The sequence below is a fragment of the Suncus etruscus genome, assembly GCF_024139225.1.
Source record: "Suncus etruscus isolate mSunEtr1 chromosome X unlocalized genomic scaffold, mSunEtr1.pri.cur SUPER_X_unloc_1, whole genome shotgun sequence".
Taxonomy (NCBI): Eukaryota; Metazoa; Chordata; class Mammalia; order Eulipotyphla; family Soricidae; genus Suncus; species Suncus etruscus.
This window is the reverse complement of record NW_026060304.1, coordinates 1,383,223-1,404,136: the sequence shown is the minus strand read 5'-3', so window position 1 is coordinate 1,404,136 and position 20,914 is coordinate 1,383,223. Positions and strand designations below refer to the sequence as shown.

The window sequence follows — 20,914 nt, the reverse complement described above, 5'->3', positions numbered from 1 at the left end:
GGCTCCCTATTTGACTGTAACATAATCTAGATAAGGCTGTTGAAATCTTTTTATCTAAAGGTATGGAGCTTTCTTTGTGCTTTTGACTTTGGTCAAGTATGTCATTTCTAGTTTTGTCAATGTAAGTATTAGAATGGTTTTGCCATTGGTTCTGATTCCGAGGATAGGAGTTCTCTGATGAAGCTTGCTCTCTTGGCAATGCTCCTGGGACTATCCCAGAGGGATGAATTGGGTTCATGTGATGATTAAGGAAGTTCTGATTGGAGAAAGTCCATGACCAGAAGGGACATGGGAAGATTTCTGGCTTTGGTTCTGCTGAAAGAAGAATTTGATCAGAGTAGAATTGACAAGGCTTTCTGGACCATAGCTCTATCTCCTGCTAAATCCTGTTCTCATGGCTTTCCTTATTTTGTGGATAAAGCAAGATAAGACTTTATATTCTTAAATATTCTAATTTCTTTTTTTGGAAGTAGAAGGTATACGCAGTTGCCCACAACTTATTCCTTGCTCTGGGATATGGGATCACTCCCTGTATGCTAGTAACTAACAGCATGTTTTTTGTTGCATCCCCACCGTCATCTTCCCTAAAAGTGCGTTTTATCTTACCATTTATATTTATTCTAACTTGTAACATTAACAAACTCCATATTCAAAACCTTTTATTAGATTTTGGGCTCAGCATTAAGGGCAGTGAATGGGAGCAGGAGGTCCTGCACCAATGATCTGTGAGCACAATGCCCCAAGTCCTGGGCCCCCATTTCACACAGGCCCACAACGTTCCACTCCCAATCCATGACTTGCTCCGAAGAACATCATCCCACACTCACCTGCAAACATGCCTCTTGGCAGCCTCTCCAGGATTCCATCCTCCAGCCAGGAGATCAGCAAAGGTTTCACCTTGCAATGCCCTGCCCAGAAGAGTATTTTTGGGGTTAGATAATGGGAAACAGACTGAAGCCTGTGCATGAGTCTGAGATTCTATTGAAAGCTGACAAGCCAGGGAACAGAGGAAGAATCAGTGCTCTCAGTATGCATTTTGATACTGCACAGATGAGATCAGGTTGAATTGAAATCAAGAGTGTAATGGAGGGAGTCGGATAGATACTATGGGGCTAAGAGGGAATAGATAGCATGGAGGTAAGCCGTTTGTCTTTCATACAGAAGGTTGGTGATTCAAATCCTGCCATCCCATAGGGTCCCTTGAGCTTGCCAGGAGCGATTTCTGAGTGTAGAGTCAGGAGTAATCCCTGAGTGGTGATAGGTTTGACCCAAAAACAAAACAAAAAAGAAGTTTAATTGAGGGGGCTGTATTATACCGCGGGAAGATGGATGAGCACTTGGTTCAAATGCATTTTACCTGTGTCCCTCAGGTAATGAATTGAATGTCAGGAATCAAAGCTAGTGCCACCAAAACCCATGTTTCTTAAACAGAAGAAGCTGCAGGTTTCTGGTACTAAGCACCAACTGTCCCGCAACCAATTTCAGCAGGTCCCTGTCTGAGTAGAGAGAGGGACCCTTGGATTCCTGCCACAAACTCTTCATTCCCCAAACATTCAGATGCTGGTGCTTTTGTGTGTGGATATTTCAATTTAGATCATGTATTTCCAGGCATATTGGACCTAGCATGCCTTTCTCCTGAAATATGTAATAGCTTAAAACCCGGTTGAGCAAATGTAGAAATTACTTTGAAATATTATTTATCATAATCAGATAACCACAGGTATTTAGGGAAAAAAAGGAGGTATACCTCTATACACATTTTATAAAATCAGTTCAATAGATCTATTTCTTAAACATTCTGAAACTCCAGCACTCTAATCCAGTAAAACAAAAATGAGAAAACTATGGAAGACTCCTGAGCTAGGAATAGGGAGAGAAATCCTGGCAAATTTCCAAGTCCACCAATATGCCTGGACCTTACAGATGAGGATCGAAAATAAACACTTAATGTTTTAGCAATGAAATAAAGAAGTTACTAGCCAGCAGACTAAGAAATCTTAAGCTGGAAAGGAAAAATAAAAAATAAACTACTTCTGGACAGTTCAACCAACACCAAGAACTCTTTTAGAAAATGAGACTCCATACAAAAGAAACTGAAGGACTGAAAATCATGTCAGAAACCACTATGGCTAGAATTACAAGGTAGAAAATCACATCGACAAACTTGAAGACAAATTACAAAGCAGAGCTGATTAAAGAAGTCAAAAAAGAAAGGAGAGCTGGGGGTGGGGGGGAGCAGTGGCACAAGCAATAGGGTGTGTCCCTTGCAAGTGATTATCCTAGAAGGAAATGTGGTTCGGTCCCCCAGTGTCCCACATGGTCAAACAAAGCTGAAGCGATTTCTAAGTGCAGAAACAGGAGTAACTCCAGAGTGATGTATGACAAAAAAAGCAAAAAAAAAAAAAAAATAGGGCCAGGGAGAAATTGGTAAGAAAGTGGTAAAGAAATTTCCCTCCCAAGTGGCTGACCCAGGACCCACAGTGGTTCAAATCCCATATGGTCCCCTGTACCTGCCAGAAGTGATTACTTAGCAGAGAGCAGGAGTAACTCCTGAGTGTTGCCGGGTGTGGTACAAAATTCAAACAGAGAGAGAGAGAGAGAGAGAGAGAGAGAGACAGAGACAGAGACAGAGAGACAGAGAGACAGACAGAGAAAAAGCAGTGAAATAAAATGAAGGGTACTTACTGAACAAAGAGAAGAGAAATAATCTCCAATTATAGGAATACCAGATGAGAGGAAAATGGGAAAAGAGAAGAACAAGGAGTAATAGCAGATAACTTTCCTACTCTCTGAAAAGAGACTTCTGTACAAAAGAAGTGGGAAAAAGAGAGCTAAACAAAAGAGAGCCCCAACAGAACACAAACAATACATATATTGATCCAAACAACAAAAATAAACAGTGACATTGATTGAATCTTTAAAGCAATTAAGAAGAAACACTTTAAGTAGAAAGAAAGGACATATGAAACAACATCTCCCATTTCAAACAATTCAAGCAAGAAAAGAAGACTGACCTAATTTCTACTGAATAAGATAACTTTTCAAGGGCTGGAGCAGTGGCGCTAGAGTTAAGGCTTGTGCCTTGCAAGCACTAGCCTAGGATGGACCACGGTTTGATCCCCTGGCGTCCATATGATCCTCAAATGCCAGCAGCAACTTGTTTCTTTCTGTTTCCTTTTTTGCTAATTAGTCATTTTGTTACTTTGTTTCAGGTAAAAATTAGCATCTAAGCTGGTATGTTTCTACAGAGGTTACAGTTTTAAACATAAAATGAAATAATAAAGGAATTTCAAGAACTATTGCTGAGAAATAATAACATTTATATATTCAAATTTTTAAAAAAGAGGAGCCAGAAAGATAATACAGCGGTAGACATGCCAGCACGCACCCCATATCCCCCTTCTTTGCCCCCCAGGCTGCTAGTTTGGGTGGTCTCCTCTGTGTCTAGCTTGTTGTAGATTGTGTATCGACTCTGTCATTGGCTTTGGTGTTTAAGTCTGATCATTTTTTATTTCTACTTGATGTTCATACGACTGTTTGGTCTTGGTACCCTGCATTATTTCTCTTCCTATCTGTGAGTTAGAATAAGGTGGTTCAAGTATGGTTCTGTTAGAAAGAAAGAAGAAAAAAGGGGGAGCCAAAAGTCAAAAAAGCAAAAAGTGGGAGGAGTCCTCTAGAGAGTATAAATATCAATTTAAGAGAAAAAAGTTGAAAAGGAAAAAGACATTACAAGAATACACAATAGGAAAAAAACAAAACAAAGAAAAAACCAACCCAAAAAGCACCACAGCAATAAAGACAACAAGCAAATAACTATGGTCCCGAGATAAAAACCAGACAAAGCTCAAAAAAGAGCAAAAAAAAAAAAAAAACCATCAAGAGCAATAACAAAAACAATTAATTTGCGCCTTTTTTGCATAGGTACAGTAAATATTGGGAAGAATAAAAGGGACTTCCTTTTTTTTTGCTGTCTGTGGATATATTTAATACCTGAATATAAAACATAAAAACAATGATCGGAGAGGGATGATCTCCCCTGTGGCCAGAGAGATAGCATGAACTAAGGCGTTTGCCTTTCATGCACAAGGATGGTAGTTCAAATCCCATATGGTCCCCTGTGCCTGCCAAGGGCGATTTCTGAGCCTAGAGCCAGGAGTAATATCTGAGCACTGCCTAGAGTCAGGAGTAACACCTAAACACTGAAGGGTGTGACCCAAAAACAAAAAACAAAGAAAAGAGAGTTCCCCTGGCCTAAAAGCTACAGGGTTTGTCTACCCTTGAAATATACTGCCATAGGGATATCCACAGGCTCCGTACATGCTCTTATTCTCTCCAGTAGGATTTTTGTGGTATTTGGAATTTTCTGATCAGATTTGGATATAAAATCAGGCCTATGTAACTAGAGGTCTTGGTATTTGCACAGATCATAGGATGGAGCCTAGCGAGGAGTCTTTCTTTATGGTTCTAGAAGTTGTTTCATCACTGTTGTTTTAATCAGTCTTTTGTAGTTGGTAGTCTTGGTTTTTGTACCAATCCTAGGGCAAAGCCTAGGATAGAGTCTTTCATTATGTCTCCAGAAGTTATGATCAGTTTTAGTGGTCTCAGTCAGATTTGGAATTAGAGATCCTGTTTGCTGTACAAGTCGTAAGCCAAAGGCGAAACTAGGATTTTATTTTTTTATTTATTTGGTCCCAGGATAGGTTCTGGCCAGGAGCGATTTTTTTCTTTATTTGAATACCTTGATTAGATAAATGATTGTGATTATGTTTCAGTCATGTAAAGAACACCCCCTTACAGTGCAACATTCCCACCAATGTCCCAAATCTCCCTCCATCCCACCCTACCCCTACCTGTACTCTAGACAGGCTTTCCATTCATTCATTCACATGATTATGGTAGTTCTCTGTGTAGTTATTTCTAGAGCTGCACTCACCCCTTATCTGATGGGTGTTGGGTAAATAGTTTCTCCCACTCGGTGGGAAACTCTTGTATCCTGGGCACTATTACTTTTGAGGTGCAGAGTTTTCTCAGTTTAATGTAATCCCATCTGTTGATCTCTGCTTCCACTTGTTTGGAAAGTGCAGTTTCCTCCTTAAAGATGCCTTTAGTCTCAATGTCATGGACTGTTCGTCTCTATTTGGAGAAGACCATCCTTTTCAAAAGTGTGCAGCTTCAGGAGGGGCGCATATGGAGCAGAAAGAGAGGAAGGGATTCTCTGTCCTTCCTGAATTCTTGAAGCTCTCCTCAGAGCCCTGGGAAGCAAAACCCCAAAAAACTGCATTCTGCAGCTGCACAGCAAGTGAGTGAATAAGAAATGCCTGGCTGTGGGGGTTGCCAGACAGAGTACTGACTGCTCTACCTGCAGAGATTCTGCCCTGTTTTTCTCGGTCTTTCCTGGATTCTTGAAGCTCTCCTCAGAGGCCTGGGAAGCGAACCTCAAAAGCTGTCACCTGGAGGCCCAGAAGAGTGCACCTTCGTGGCTGCACACTCTTTCGAACCAATGAAGCCCACCACAACACGCAGGAAAAACCATACTACAAGCGTGACAATGGGGAAATCTCGCAGCCAAATACCATGCACAGAGAATGAACACGATAGCTTGGATGACCTAAAAAATTCCAACAACCTGATTAACCTCTCAGATAACTTAAAATAGCAATATGGAAGATGTTTGTAGAACTCAGAGAAAGCATGGATTGATCTGAACAGAACACAAAGACAGAAATCAGAAAATTCCAAACTGAAATAGCAGATCTGAAAAACACGGTAGCTCAACTGAAAACCTCAGTGGATGACCTCGCCAGCAGGGTATCAGCAGCTGAGGAGAGAATCGGAATACTGGAAGATGTGATGCAGAAAAACTAAACACAGCAGAAGAAACTGGAGAAGAACCTTAAGACAAATAATCAGGCAATGGAAAAAGCACTCAAGCAATGGAACAGATAAAAATAGAAATCTTTGATAAACTCAACAGAAACAACATAAGAATCATTGGAATCCCAGAGGCCCAGATAGGAGATCTCCAGGAAGAATCAACTATCAAAGACATCATCAAAGAGATACTCCCAGAGTTAAAGACTACATGCAATCAAATCCTGCATGCCCGAAGAGTACCTGGTAAAAGAGACCCAAAGAAAAACAACCCAAGATACATCCTCATTACAATGACAAATCCCACAGGAAGAGATAAAATATTGAAAGCAGCAAGATCAAAAAGGGTAATTACATTCAAAGGAGCATCCCTAAGACTTACAGCAGACATGTCACAAAAAACTCTCAAGGCCAGAAGACAGTGGTGGGATATATGACAAGACTGAATGAAATGAATGCCTCACCGAGAATACTGCACACAGCCCAACTCATGTTCAGGATTGAAGGAATAAGATATAGCTTCTTGGATACAAAACAGCTCAGAAACTTCACAGATGAAAAATCAGCCTTAAAGGAAAAACTGAAAGGTCTACTTTAAGACAAGAGAGACCAACAAACACAGCAAACTTATCTAAAAAGATGACAGTAAATCCTATGACAATCATCTCCCTCAATGTCAATGGACTAAATTGACCAATTAAAAGACAAGAGCTCTTCCAAGACCTCCCAGCCACAAATCTTTACCAATCTCAAGAAGGTCAGGGGGTGTGATGGAAAGTGTCTGGGAACCCACACACCCCAAGAAAATCCCAAAAGACAATGGGGAAACCTAAACTTTAACATAAGTGTAAGACCTATATTACATCACCTCCTTACCTGCTTATCCCCAAAAGTGAAGTAGTCTCTTGCATCACTTTGTTCCTTTAAGTACTTTAATTCATTTTTTAAATGTTTGTTCTACATATACATAGGTGAGTACATATATTTTTATTCCTATTTTTATCTTTTTTGGGTGTGTGACCTGTTTCTGTTTTCTTCTCTGTCCACCCCCAAATGCACCACAATATAATGTAGCACCATTTCTCCCTGCAAAGGCACACTAATAAAAGGGGAAATCCTACATATAAAAACGAGCTCTTATCTACTAGGAATAAGAACTCATACTTGTTTACAATACAGGGATATCTCCCACTTTGAAAATATGTCATGTGGACCCAACTTAGTCCCCACGTGATTAGACACCATCTGTCCAGCCTTGAACCCTGGATCCCAGACATAAAAACGACAAAGTTCTTCACAACAGCAATGGGAAACAAATCCCAACCGGGACATCCTTAATACTGCTGGGCCACCAACAAGTGCCAGCTCTAATATGATATCCTGACAACGAGGAAAATGGGAACAACTTGACCCAAGAGCAGGTTATCCTACCTCACCAGCTAATGAGAAGACAAAATCAGAAGATTGTCACCCTTTGGTCGGTTCAAAAGTCAAGATCGCGATTTACAGATGACTGGCTACTAGAACCATGACTGGACTGTATATATCTTGGGACCAATAAAAAAAGCTCCAGGCTAGGGTTTTATTTACGTCCTGCCAACAACCATGATCCCCAGTTCAAAAGGTCTGGCTGAGACAATTGCAACGGAATGGGGCTTCTGGAAACACAATGAAAGACGCTATCCTAGGTTTCATCCTAGGATCAGTGCAAAGACCAAGACCACCAACCACAGAAGATGGATTAAAATGACACTGAGGGAACAGAACTTCTAGAACCACAAAGAAAGAATTCATCATAAATCCCAACCCTGGACCTGTGCAGACACTGAGATCTCTAGATACAGAAGTCTAATTTTATCACCCAGGAAGGAGCAGAAGCCATCCAAACACCACAAAAGCACCAAGGGGAAAGTAAATGAACCTGAACGGAGTCTATAGTTAATCCCCATATCTATAGAAACCCCATATCTCTTAGGCCAAGTGAATTCCTTTTGAATGACCTCAATATTTACTGTGCCATTGCAGGAGGGAAAAGGCAAAAAGCACAAAACATTTTTATATATATTATTTTTTAAGTACTCATTTTTATTTATTTTTTAATCTTTATTTACCTATCTACTTCTTGTCGATTTACTTGTTTTGGTGTGGTTATTGAAGTTGTTGTCCCCATTTATATTTACGTTTTTCCTTCTTTTCTTTTCTTTCTTTATATGCGCTGTCATGTTTTTTATCTCAAGACCATGGCTATTTTTGTGGTGCTTATCTTTGTTATTGTTGGAGTGCTCACTGGGTATTTGACACTTCTTTTTGTATTTGACACTTCTTTTTGGGGAGTTTGACCTTATTTTTCTCCTTCGTTTCTCAAAACGATGATGAGAGCCTCTAGAAGGATTCCGCCCAGTTTCGGCATATTAGACTTTTACCCGAGTTTATTACTTTTCTCTTCTTCAAAAATTTATAGCTCTACAAGCACACATCAGGAAGGAAGAAGTGGCATACCTGAATAACTTAACAACGCAGCTCATGAAGTTAGAAAATGACCAACAAAAGGAACCAAAATTAGGGAGACAGAAGGAAATAACAAAGCTGAAAGCAGAAATCAATGAAGTGGAAAATCGAAAAACAATCCGAAAGATCAACGAAAGCAGAAGATGGTTCTTTGAAAAAATAAACAAGATTGATAGACCATTGGCAAAACTCACAAAGACAGAGCGAGAGAGAAACCTGATAACCCATATTAGAAATGTAAAGGGGTGGGCCCTGAGAGATAGCACAGCGGTGTTTGCCTTGCAAGCAGCGGATCCAGGAACAAAAATGGTTGGTTCGAATCCCAGTGTCCCATATGTTCCCCTGTGCCTGTCTTAGCAGACAGCCAGGAGTAACCCGAGAACCGCAGACTATGGCCCAAAAGCCAGAAAAGGAAAAAAAAAATAAATGAATAGGGGGAGATTACAACAGAATTTGAAGGGATACAAAGGGTAATCAGAGACTACTTTGCGAAAGTATGCTGCTAAACATGAGAACCTAGAAGAAATGGAAAAATTCTTGGACACTTATATCCTTCCACATTTAAGTAAGGAGGATATAGCATATCTAAACACCCACATCACTACTGAGGAAATTGAAACTGTAATCAAACATCTGCCCAAAAAGAAAAGCCCAGACCCAGATGGATTTCCTAATGAATTTTTTAAATATTTCAAGAGGAGCTACTACCAATCCTAGCCAGGCTCTTCCATGAAATTGAAAAAACAGGAACACTCCCAAACAGCTTTTATGAAGCCAACATCACCTCGATGCCAAAACCAGACAGATGCTGCCAAAAAAGAAAATTACAGACCAATATCCCTGATGAATTCTGATGCAAAGATCTTCAACCAAATCCTGGCAAATAGGATCAAATGCATCATCAAGAAAATCATATACTATGACCAAGTAGGTTTTATCCCAGGAATGCAAGGATGGTTTAACATCCGTAAATCTATCAAGATAGTACACAAAATCAACAACAAGAAAATTAAAATTCACATGATCATATCAGTAGATGCAGAGAAAGCATTTGATAAGGTCCAACACCCATTCTTGATCAAAACTCTCAGCAAGACGGGAATGGAAAGAACTTTTCTCAATCTAGTTGAAGCCATCTACCACAAGCGAGTGGCAAATATTATCCTCAATGCAGAAAAAATAAAAGCCTTTCCTCTAAATTTGTATATAAGACAAGGCTGTCCACTCTCACTACTCCTCTTCAACATATTACTGGAAGTTCTTGCTATGGCGATTGGGCAAGAAAAGTATCAAGGGAATCCAGAGAGGAAAGGAAGAAGTCAAGCTCTCTCTGTTTACAGATGACAAGATACTCTACTTAGAAAACCCTAGAGACTCTACCAAAAAGCTTCTAGATACAATAGACGCATATAGCAAGGTGGCAGGCTACAAAATCAACACACAGAAATCAATGGACTTTTATACACCAATAATGATACGGAGGAAAAGGAAGTCAAGAAGGATTTCCATTCACATTAGTGCCACACAAACTCAAATATCTTGGAGTCAACTTGACCAAAGATGTGAAGGACCTATACAAGGAAAACTATAAAGCCCTGCTCCAAAAAATAAGAGAGGACACACGGAAATGGAAACACATACCCAGCTCATAGATTGGCAGGATTAACATCATTAAAATGGCAATACTCCCCAAAGCATTATACAGATTTAATGGGATCCCCATAAAATACCCATGACAATCTTCAAAGAAGTGGATCAAATATTTATGAAGTTCATCTGGAACAATAAACACCCTCGAATAGCTAAAGCACTCCTAGGGAAAAGGAAAATGGGAGGCATTACTTTTCCCAACTTTAAACTGCACTACAAAGCAACAGTAATCAAAACAGCTTGGTATTGGAATAAAGACAGACTCTCAGATCAGTGGAATAGGCTTGAGTTCTCAGGCATTGTCCCCCAGACATACAGTTACCCAATTTTTGACCAAGGAGCAAGAAATCCTAAGTGGAGCAGGGAAAACCTCTTCACGAAGTGGTGCTGGCAGAACTGGTTAGCCACTTGCAAAAGAACGAACATACACCCCCAGTTAACATCATATACAAACGTAAAATCCAAATGGATTAAAGACCTTGATATCAGACCTGATACCATAAGATATATAGAACAACACGTCGATAAAACAGTCCATGACATTGAGACTAAAGACGTGATACCATAGGTATACAGAACAACAGGTCGGTAAAACAGTCCATGACATTGAGACTAAAGCATCTTCAAGGAGGAAACTGCACTTTCCAAACAAGTGGAAGCAGAGATCAACAGATGGGAATACATTAAACTGAGAAGCTTCTGAACCTCAAAAGATATAGTGTCCAGGATACAAGAGTTACCCACCGAGTGGGAGAAACTATTCACCCAACACCCATCAGATGAGGGGCTAATATCCAAAATATATAGGGCACTGAGAGAACTTTACAAGAAAAAACATCTAATTCCATCAAAAAATGGGGAGAAGAAATGAACAGACGCATTAATAAAAAAGATATACAAATGGCCAAAAGGCACATGAAAAATGCTCCTCGTCACTACACATTAGGGAGATGCAAATCAAAACAATGATGAGATACCATCTCACACCACAGAGATTGGTTCACATCATAAAGAATGAGAAAAATCAGTACTGGCGGGGATAAGGAGAGAAAGAAACTCTAATTCACTGCTGGTGGGAATGCCGTCTAGTCCAACCTCTATGGAAAGTGATATGGAGATTCCTCCAAAATCTGAAAATTGAGCTCCCATTTGACCCAGCTATTCCACTCCTAGGGATATACCCTAAGAACACAAGAACATAATACAAAACCCCTTCCTGACACCTATATTTACTTTAGCACTATTCATAATAGCCAGGCATTGGAAACAACCAAGATGCCCTTCAACAGACAAATGGCTAAAGAAACTGTGGTACATATACAAAATGGAATATTATGCAGCCGTCAGGAGAGATGAAGTCATGAAATTTTCCTATACATGGATGTATATAGAATCTATCATGCTGAGTGAAATAAGTCAGAGGGGGAGATGGAGAGACGCAGAATAATCTCACTCATCTATGGCTTTTAAGAAAGATAAAAGTCATTTTTGCAACATCCTGAGACAATGAGAGGGGGGCTGGAACTTCCAGCTCACTTCATGAAGCTCACCACAGAGAGTGGTGAGTGCAGTTATAGAAATATCTGCACAGAAAACAACCATAAGCATGTGAATGAATGAGGGAACTGGAAAGCCTGTCTAGAGTACAGGTGGGGGTAGGGTGGGATGGAGGGAGATTTGGGACATTGGTGGTGGGAATGTTGCACTGTGAAGGGGGTGTTCTTTACATAACTGAAAGCTAATCACAATCATATATGTAAAGAAGATGTTTAAATAAAGATAAAAAGTTTCAAAAAAAGAAGAAACACTGCAACGCACTCAAGCTTCTGGAGAAAGTAAAAAAAAGAATATAGAGAGAAATCCTGGCAAATGCCAAGTCCACCATAATGCATGAACCTTATAGAGGAGAATCTAAAATAAATACTTAATGTTTTAGCAAAGAAATAGAGGTTACTAACCAGCAAACTTTAAGAAATTTAAAGCTGGGAATAAAAAAAGAAAAAAAGTAATCTAAAGCTGGACAATTCAACCAACTCAAAGAAATATTTTGGAAAATGAGACTCCATACAACTGAAGTTGAAGGACTGAAAAACATGTCAGCAAACCACCATGGCTAGAATTACAAGGTAGAAAATCGCATTGAAAATCTTGAAGACAAATTACAAACCAGAGCAGATTAAATAAATCAAAACATAAAGGAGAGCTGAGTGGGAGCAGTGGCTCAAGTAGAAGGGCGAATTCCTTGCAAGCACCTAAACTAGGCAGGGAAGTGGTTCGATCCCAGCTGTGCTATATGCTCAATGAAAGCTGAAGCAATTTTTGAGCATCATCGGATGTGGCATTTTAAAAAGGAAAAAAAGGAAGGAAGGGAGGAAGAGAGGAAGGAAGGAAGGAAAAAGGAAGGAAGGAAAAAGGAAGGAAGGAAGGAAGGAAGGAAGGAAGGAAGGAAGGAAGGAAGGAAGGAAGGAAGGAAGGAAGGAAGGAAGGAAGGAAGGAAGGAAGGTAGGGAAAGGAAGGAGGGAGGGAGGGTCGGGAGAGATACTGTGAGCAACAGTAGGGCACTCACCTAGCAGGTGACTAATTCAGGAGATTGTGGCTCAATATCTAGCATCCCATCTGGTTTCATAAGACTACTAGGAGGGATTTCTAAGTACAGAACCTGGAGTAACCCCTAAAGGCTTCCCGGCATGACCTGAAAATCAAACAAAAAAAAATTAAGGCTAGAGAGATAGCATAGTAGTAAGACATTTTCCTTGCAAGTTGCTTACCCAGGACCATTGATGGTTCAAATCCTGAAATCCCATATGGTGCACCATGGCTGCCAGTAGTGATTTCTTAGCAGAGAGCAAGAGTAACCCCCTGAGGGCTAACGGGTGTGGCCCAAACAGCCCCCACGAAGAGAGAAAAAAGTTGAATAAATGTAGGGTGCTTAATGAACAAAGAGAAATAATCTCCGATTTAGAGGAATAACAGATGAGAGGAAAATAGGAAAAGAGAAGAATTAGGTATAAGGTAGATAATAGCAGCTAACTTTCCTACTCTCTGAAAAGAGGCTACTGTACAAATCTAAGTGGCAAAAAAATAGCTAAACAAAACTTGCTGACAGAACATTAACAGACATATTGGTCCAAACAAACAAAAAACAGAGAAAGATCAATTCTTTAAAGCAGTATCGAAGTAAGGAAGAATCACCTTAAGTACAAAGAAAGGACATATGAATCAAAGCAGATCTCCCATTTGAAACAATTCAGGGAAGAAAAGGAGGAACGACATCAATTCTACTGCATAAGAGAAAATTTCAACCTGGCGATCAGTATCATGTGAACCTATTATTTACATGGGAGGGCAGGTCAAAAACATTCTCAAACAAGAAATACCCCTCAGAATATAGTGCTAAACAAACCAATTCTCTTTTTGTTTTAATTTTATGAAACACTCACAAATCTGCATGCCATCCTTACATAGGGGCCATGTTAATCTTCTCTTTCAATTTTAGTATATGTGCTGCTGAAGAGAACACATAAACAAACTAAATGAACTACTCAAGGAGCAATTACTTAAACCAAATCCCCAATTGTAACAACAGTCCTACAAAAGAATTGCAAACTAGCCTTTTCTGTCAAAAGTTTCCTTCAATGTCAATGAAATAAAGTCTCCCATTAAAAGGCAGAGTAGCAGTTTGAATCAGGATATAAAATCCTGTCACCTGATGCCTGCAGAAAATATAATTCAAAGTTCATGATAGACACAGGCTCAAAGGAAAAGGATGGAATACAATGATACAAGCTACTGGAAAAAAAAAGGCTGAGACAGTCATATTTATAGCAGACCAAATTGCATGCAGTCTCAGGAAAGTATTTAAAGACAAAGATGAGCACTAGTTATTGATCCTAGGAGCAACAGACCAAGAAGTACTAACCCTGATCAACTTTTATGCATCAAACATAGAGCCAGCAATAGATAAGGCTTTTGCTCACAAACCTAGACAAAAATGAATGGAAATGTGACATAATGGGAGATTTCTGCATTCCATTATTGCCAATATACAGGTCCATTAGGTGAGACACTAACAAAGATATAAGAGCCATACATGAGACACTAGACAATCTAGGATTAATGAATCTATTCAGGGCCTTTAAACCTCAAAAAGTGGAATACACATTCTTCTTAAGGGCACATGAAACCTTCCTTAGAATAGATCACATTTTAGGACACAAGTCTAACTTACATAAACTCACAAATATAAAAATTATACCAAACAACCTATCAGACTATAAATGGAAAATCAAACACCTGGATACTAAACAACATGCTGCTCAACAACAGATGGATCTAACAGGAAATAGAGATTCCTTGAAACAAACGATAATAAAGAAAAAAATTGCCAAAATCTATGAGACAGAGCAAAAGCAGTAATTAGGGTATAATTTATAGTAATAGAGGCCTACAATAAGAAAGAAAAAGCCAAAATCTAAAACATAATGGGACCCCTTATGTACTATGTTTTGTGAAAATAAAGCATCCTCTGTTTTTTTGTTTTTTGTTTTTGGGCCACATCCAGCATTGCTCAGAGGTTACTCCTGGCTGTCTTCTCAGAAACAGCTCCGTCAGGCATGGGGGACCATATGGGACACCGGGATTCAAACCAACCACCTTAGGTCCTAGATCGGCTGCTTGCAAGGCAAACGCCGCTGTGCTATCTCTCCGGGCCCAAAACATCCTCTGAAAAAGTAAGACCTACCTAATAGGTTTCCTGCGGGGTGAAATATAAGAAATCCCCCCAAAATAAGACCCTTAGGTTCAGTCTTGGAATGATAATTTACCATAAACTGGTTGTAAGGGCCACCCTGCCTGGCCTCTTGCAACCAGTGACGTAATGGAGAGTCATGGTGCTGTACCATATATAATTAATAAATTTCCTTTATTTTCATTTAACAGTATATGTATACCATATTTCTCATTGAAAATAAGAGATCTCGGGGCCGGAGAGATAGCATGGAGGTTAGCCATCTATTTCATGCAGGTCATTGGTTCGAATCTCAGCATCCCATATGGTCCCCTTAGCCCACAAGGAGCAATTTATGAGCATAGAGCCAGGAGTAACCCCTGAGTGCTGGGTGTGACTCCCAAAGAACAAACAAAAAAGAAAATAAGGCATGTGATGAAAATAAGACCTAGCACATCTTTGGGAGCAAAAATTAATATAATACACTATCTTATTTTTGGAGAAAGTGGTTATCTGAAGACCAAGAGCCAAGAAACCAAATATAAGCTCAGCAAAAAATCAAAAAAAAAAAAAAAAAAAAAACAGAGCAGGGGCAGGTGCCATAGCACAGCCATAGGAAATTTGCCTCACATGCCACAAATCTGAAAGCACTTTGTTCAATCCCCAGCACTCCATATGGACCCCTGAGCCTGCAGGAGTAATTTCTGAGAGTAATTCAGGGGGTAACCCTTGAACGCCACCAAGTGTGATCAAAAAGCAACCCCCCCAAAAAAAAAACCAGAAACAGAGCAGAAATCAACAATATAGAAAAAAAATGAAATATTAGAGAGACCAGTTGATAAGTTTTTTTAACAAACAATAAATAAGATAGACAAACTGCTGGCAGACTCACCAGAAAGGAAGGGAAATATTCAAATAAATTCAATCAGTAATGAAATAGGACAGATTACTACAGAAACTCAAGAAATCCAAGACATCACAAGAGCTTATTTTTCCTACCCCTTCCCTTCAGAGCTTATTTTGAACAATGGTGTTCAGTTAAGCTAGATAGCCAAAAGGAAATGGACAGATTTCTAGAAAAATATCACATCTCCATACTGAATTACGAGGAAGTAGAGGCCTAATTCGGTCTATCACAAGAAAATCGAAACAGTAATTACAAAACTTCACAGATGAAATTTATCAAACAGAGAAGACTTACCGATTACCATTGATCCTAAAAAGATGGGAATCCTCCAAATACTTTCTAAAATAGTATCACACTCATTCCCAAAGTGTACAGAGATAATACCAAGAAAAATCTATAGTCCAATCTCAACAGATCGAATCCAACAATACAACAAAAAGATTAAATATGGTGGGGCCAGAGCAGTGGCACAAGCAATAGGGCATTAGCCTTACATATGCCAAAACTAAGAGAAATGGCGGCTTGATCCCCTAGCGTCCCACATAGTCCACCAAGCCAGGAGTGATATCTTTTTTGTTAGTTTGCTTTTGTTTTTGGGCCACACCCATTGACACTCTGGGTTTACTCATGGCTATGTGCTCAGAAATCGCTCCTGGCTTGGGGGGGACCATGTGGGATGCCGGGGTATTGAACCATGGTCCGTCCTTGGCTACTGTGTGCAAGGCATTACCTCTAACAGCACCGCTCTACCCCGTGATTTCTGAGGGCAGAGCCAGGAGTAACCAGAATGTCACCAGGTGTGGTCATAAAACAAACAAATACAAAAAAATTTAATTGGGGTTCAAGAGTGTTTTATCTAAAGGATGCATGGATGGTCCAGTATATAATCAATCCACATCATATTCCACATAATTAAAAGGATAAAAGCATCAAAGCAGAAAAGGCATTTGATAAAATATTCACACTCACTGAAGAAAAAAACCCTCAGCAAAACAGTTGTGTAAATAATCTTCATCAAGAGAATAAGTTTTCTATAAAAATCTCTCAGCCAGCATTATTCTTAATGGCAAAACACTAAAATGTTTTCCACGAAGGTCAAGGAGTAGGATAAGTATGTCCAAAGTCTCCACTATCATTAAACATATGCCATAATGGACTCACGCTCGTGTTAATTCACTTAGTAGGTTTTGCAATTTATTTTCAATTAAACCTAGATTACTATTGCCATATATCATAATGCCCATGTTCTCAGTTTCTTTCAGGAAAGGAACCTAGATGATCAAGACGCATCATGATTGTTTTAAAAACGCTCTATGCACAATCTAACCCAAAAACACTTTTATCAGCAATGTTTATCCTCACCAATCATAATTTTACTTGAAATGGAAAATTCTCCATCTGACCGGTCAGCTTGATATTATTTAAGCAGTCTGACCTGTTGCACCAGATCAGTTTTTCAAGTACAACTGACGGGTCGATCTTCACTGTCTATATATGTGTGACTGTGTGTGTGATGGCTACCTCTGTCTAGGGCCCACCTGTATTGTACATGCCTATATTGTAAACAGTCCTTCCACTGTTACAAATAGAACCCTTCCCTGACCCCGCTAAACACTTTACAAATCCTTCTGGGTCCTTTCCTTCTCCCTCTCTGATCTGTTATTTCTCCGTATTTAATTGTTTTTACCCTCAGCTCCTAATGCTGAGGAAATGGAACATACCCCCTCTCCAACTTGCATCAAGCCAGCTCCCAAAGCAAAAGGACAGTAGAAGATGCAGCTGTCACAGCTGATTTGCTCTTGACAGCCCCCTTTCTCCCACCTCCCTTTTCTGCAGACTGCAACTCACTACTTGATTTTGCTTTTGAGACACCCTTACATAGAGGACATTACACTGTTCTTTACAATTGGGAGCCGTTACACAAACTCCACAAAGCCCAGTCACACTCTGAAGCTGTGGTTTGAATTTTATTCCCTGCCTAGAGTATTTCAATAGACTTAAAAAGAATATATATATATTTCCTTGTGTATTCCTTAGATATAATATCCTTATAACTTGCATTCTCTGTTTCCTTATGTGGATGTAGTTGTGCCCATCCTTTTTTGGATTTGTTTAGTAGGAAATTTTAACAGGTAAGTTTCAAGTCAAACTTTCCAGGATAGGAAGAGGATGCAAAGGATTGGGAAACATGCTCTGTATGCAGGGACATTTGGGACACTTTATGAAGGGACATCATCACTGCCCAATAGGAAGCACTGGGAACCTCAGGATGTGCTATTGTGTGGATCTTTGAAATCATGGAAAGAAATTACGTGACTTTTTCTTTTTCTTTTTTTTTTTTTTGGTTTTTGAGTTTTAACACTCTTGGGTTAAATTCTTGGGTATAACACCCAGCAGCGCTCAGAGGTTACTCCTGGCTCCACACTCAGAAATCGGCCCTGGCAGACTAGGGGACCATCTGGGATGCAGGGATTCGAACCACCCACCTTCTGCATGCAAGCAAGGCAAATGCCTACATCCATGCTATCTCTCTGGCCCCATTAATTGGCTTTCAATGCTGTCGTCTCATGAACATGTAAAAATAAAAAAGGGCAAGTCAAGAGACATCACCGATACCCAAGATGATCTCCAAAACCTGAGAAGACTGATAAGAATCCAGAACAGTTCTGAGCACTGCAGGTCAGGCTAAGATCCCACAATTCCATGTGCTTTTGGCCAAACCCACAGTAATCAGGGACAAATATTGGCTCTGTGCCCGTGGAGGACATCGGGAAGACTTAGGAGTACATAGACAGAGCCAGGGATGAAACCCAGTTTGGCACAGGTAGGCAAACCCTGACAAAATGTCTGATTTGACTGGTCACTGAGACATTTAAAAATAGAAAGTTGGACTCATCTGAAAATAAAGTCAGGAGTTGGAAGGCTGAACAACAGGGAGGGATCTTGACATTCGGCTATGCAGAATCACTTCCCCTGTGGAAACCAGATCCCAGCATGATCCTGGCAGCTCCCTGTCACCCCAGGATGTATCCCACAGCAGAGACACCCCCACAGCTCTCACCTACTGCCCGCAGGTGCTCATACGTCTCCAGCATCACGTCTCTGTAGAGCTTCCGCTGAGAGGCATCCAGGCACAGCCATTCCTCCGGGGAGAAGATCACAGCCACCACAGGGAAGGAGACCATGTCCTAAGCACAGACAGAGGAGTTGAGGGCCAAGGCTCATTCAGGGGACTGAGGAGAGAATAGTAATTCACAGTGCCCCAGTCTGACTCAAGGATATTACCTTATGTCCTCACGAGAACTAACCCTCCTAGATCCTCTTTCAATGGGCACCCAGAATGGAAGGTCACCAGACTTTATGGTAGAAAGCCTGATCTGCCAACATGATATGCAGATTGTATTCTAGAATGTACATGCAAGTGTGGCTTTGCAATCATCACACATGGCCCATCTCTGTACTCGGTTCACTGAACACTCTTGGGTTAAATCCCTGGCTACAAAGGAAGAGGGCTGAAACAGTAACTCGAATTGTGGCTCAAAATGCAAAATACACACTAATCCCTACTGTCTCCAGAGACCATCTGCCCGGGATACAAGCAGCAAGATGGTAATTTGAGGGTCTTGTGAGTGAATCAAATATGTGCTTTGGCTTATCAACACTCACAGTTCACTGAAAATAAATATGTCCCAGAGTATGTTAAAATACCTGAATCCCAGCCACTATGGCTTCCAAAACGATCCTTTGTCCCTGTTCCCCAATGAGAACCACATACCACAAGACTGCAGACAAGGAGCCTTTAGAAATGCATCTTGGTTTCCTGAGGAGAATTATGGCTGTATGAAGGAGCCTGACTCTGCTGAGTGAAGGACAAAAGAGCTGAGCTGCATGTCCTGAGCCTGAGCAATAATGCCAGGGAGGGCACAGAGGGGGACAACCTGGAGTCAATCTCAGGCACAGGTCATTGCCCCCTGAAATCCCCAGGAGTGAACTCTCTGTATAGACTCAAGGAAAAGCCTTGAGCACAGCCAAATGGCTCAAAATTCTACAGAAAACAAAACAAGCAGATACATGGAAAGTACCAAGCAACCAAACGAAAACCAAACCAAACATATAGGGAAGTGCAGTACAGAAATAGAACTTGCAATGTTCTCTGAAGTAAAGCATAAAATTCTTCATCAGGATTCTAGAATTACAGATCCCTTGGAGAGACTGTCAGACACACATGCAGAATCCTGAGTGAGTCTGTAAACTTTTTGTTTTTGTTTTTTTTTGTTTTTTTGGGCCACACCCTGTGACGCTCAGGGGTTACTCCTGGCTATGCGCTCAGAAGTTGCTCCTGGCTTCTTGGGGGACCATATGGGACGCCGGGGGATCGAACCGCAGTCCGTCCTAGGCTAGCGCAGGCAAGGCAGGCACCTTACCTCCAGCGCCACCGCCCGGCCCGAGTCTGTAAACTTGGGCACAGATATGGTCCTGGCATTGAAGAAGCAGCCTAATACAGAAGATCCTTGTGCTGGAACAAAGAGACTATCTGCTTCATACTCGCTATGGAAGGCACTGTCCCAGGCGGAATACACAACAGCCTATATGACCACCTGCCTGGAGGATATGATTTCAGATGGCAGAGCCAGGAGAATTTCCTTTCAGTTGTTGCCATCAAGTAGAAATAAATCAGAGATTTTCTCCAGATAAGGCAGGAATAATGCTTCGTACAGAAATCATGGACTCAATGTCTCCTTCCTCACCAACATGCAGGACCATATTACCAGCTCAACGCTGGAGCCTGGCATCCAAAAGGTTCTTAGACCTGCCAGGGGTGACCCAGAACACTGAGACCTGGCAAGGGTCTGAGTACCCTATGGCATGGCCTTGAATAAAAGCACAAGACACCAAACAAAGGTCAAAGTGGCCTTAAACTGCAGAGACCAGAGTCCCTGCTAGGTGTGCCAGGAGCCACTCCACCCCAGAATCCTCCCAAATATATCTTGGGCATGCAGTCCCTGTGGGGCTGTGCACTCCTGTCCCCCTCCCCGGTCCTTCTTAGCGCCCCCTTACCTGGGGACTGGACATCAGACGCTGAGGGCCCATCTTCTGCAGCCTGGATCCTTCCCAAAGAGCAGCAGCAAGGTCCATGGCACACACTGCTGGAGAACAGACACCGCGTGAGCAACCAGGAGGAGCACAACCCTGTCCAGCTGCTTCCTGCTGGGTCTCGCTGGGGCCTAACCGGATCCTGCACATCTGGAGCA

The 20,914-nt window shown here is 40.9% G+C and overlaps 1 protein-coding gene and 1 pseudogene across 1 annotated transcript in view; one reads left to right on the top strand and one right to left on the bottom strand.

The window, feature by feature from the left end:
* LOC126000521 (zinc finger protein 688-like) overlaps nt 1–20,914 on the top strand; it is a 431,160-nt gene that overhangs the window by 53,687 nt on the left and 356,559 nt on the right. The gene's annotated exons all lie outside the window — the stretch shown is intronic.
* Nucleotides 13,450–13,549, bottom strand: LOC126000542 (uncharacterized; annotated as a pseudogene).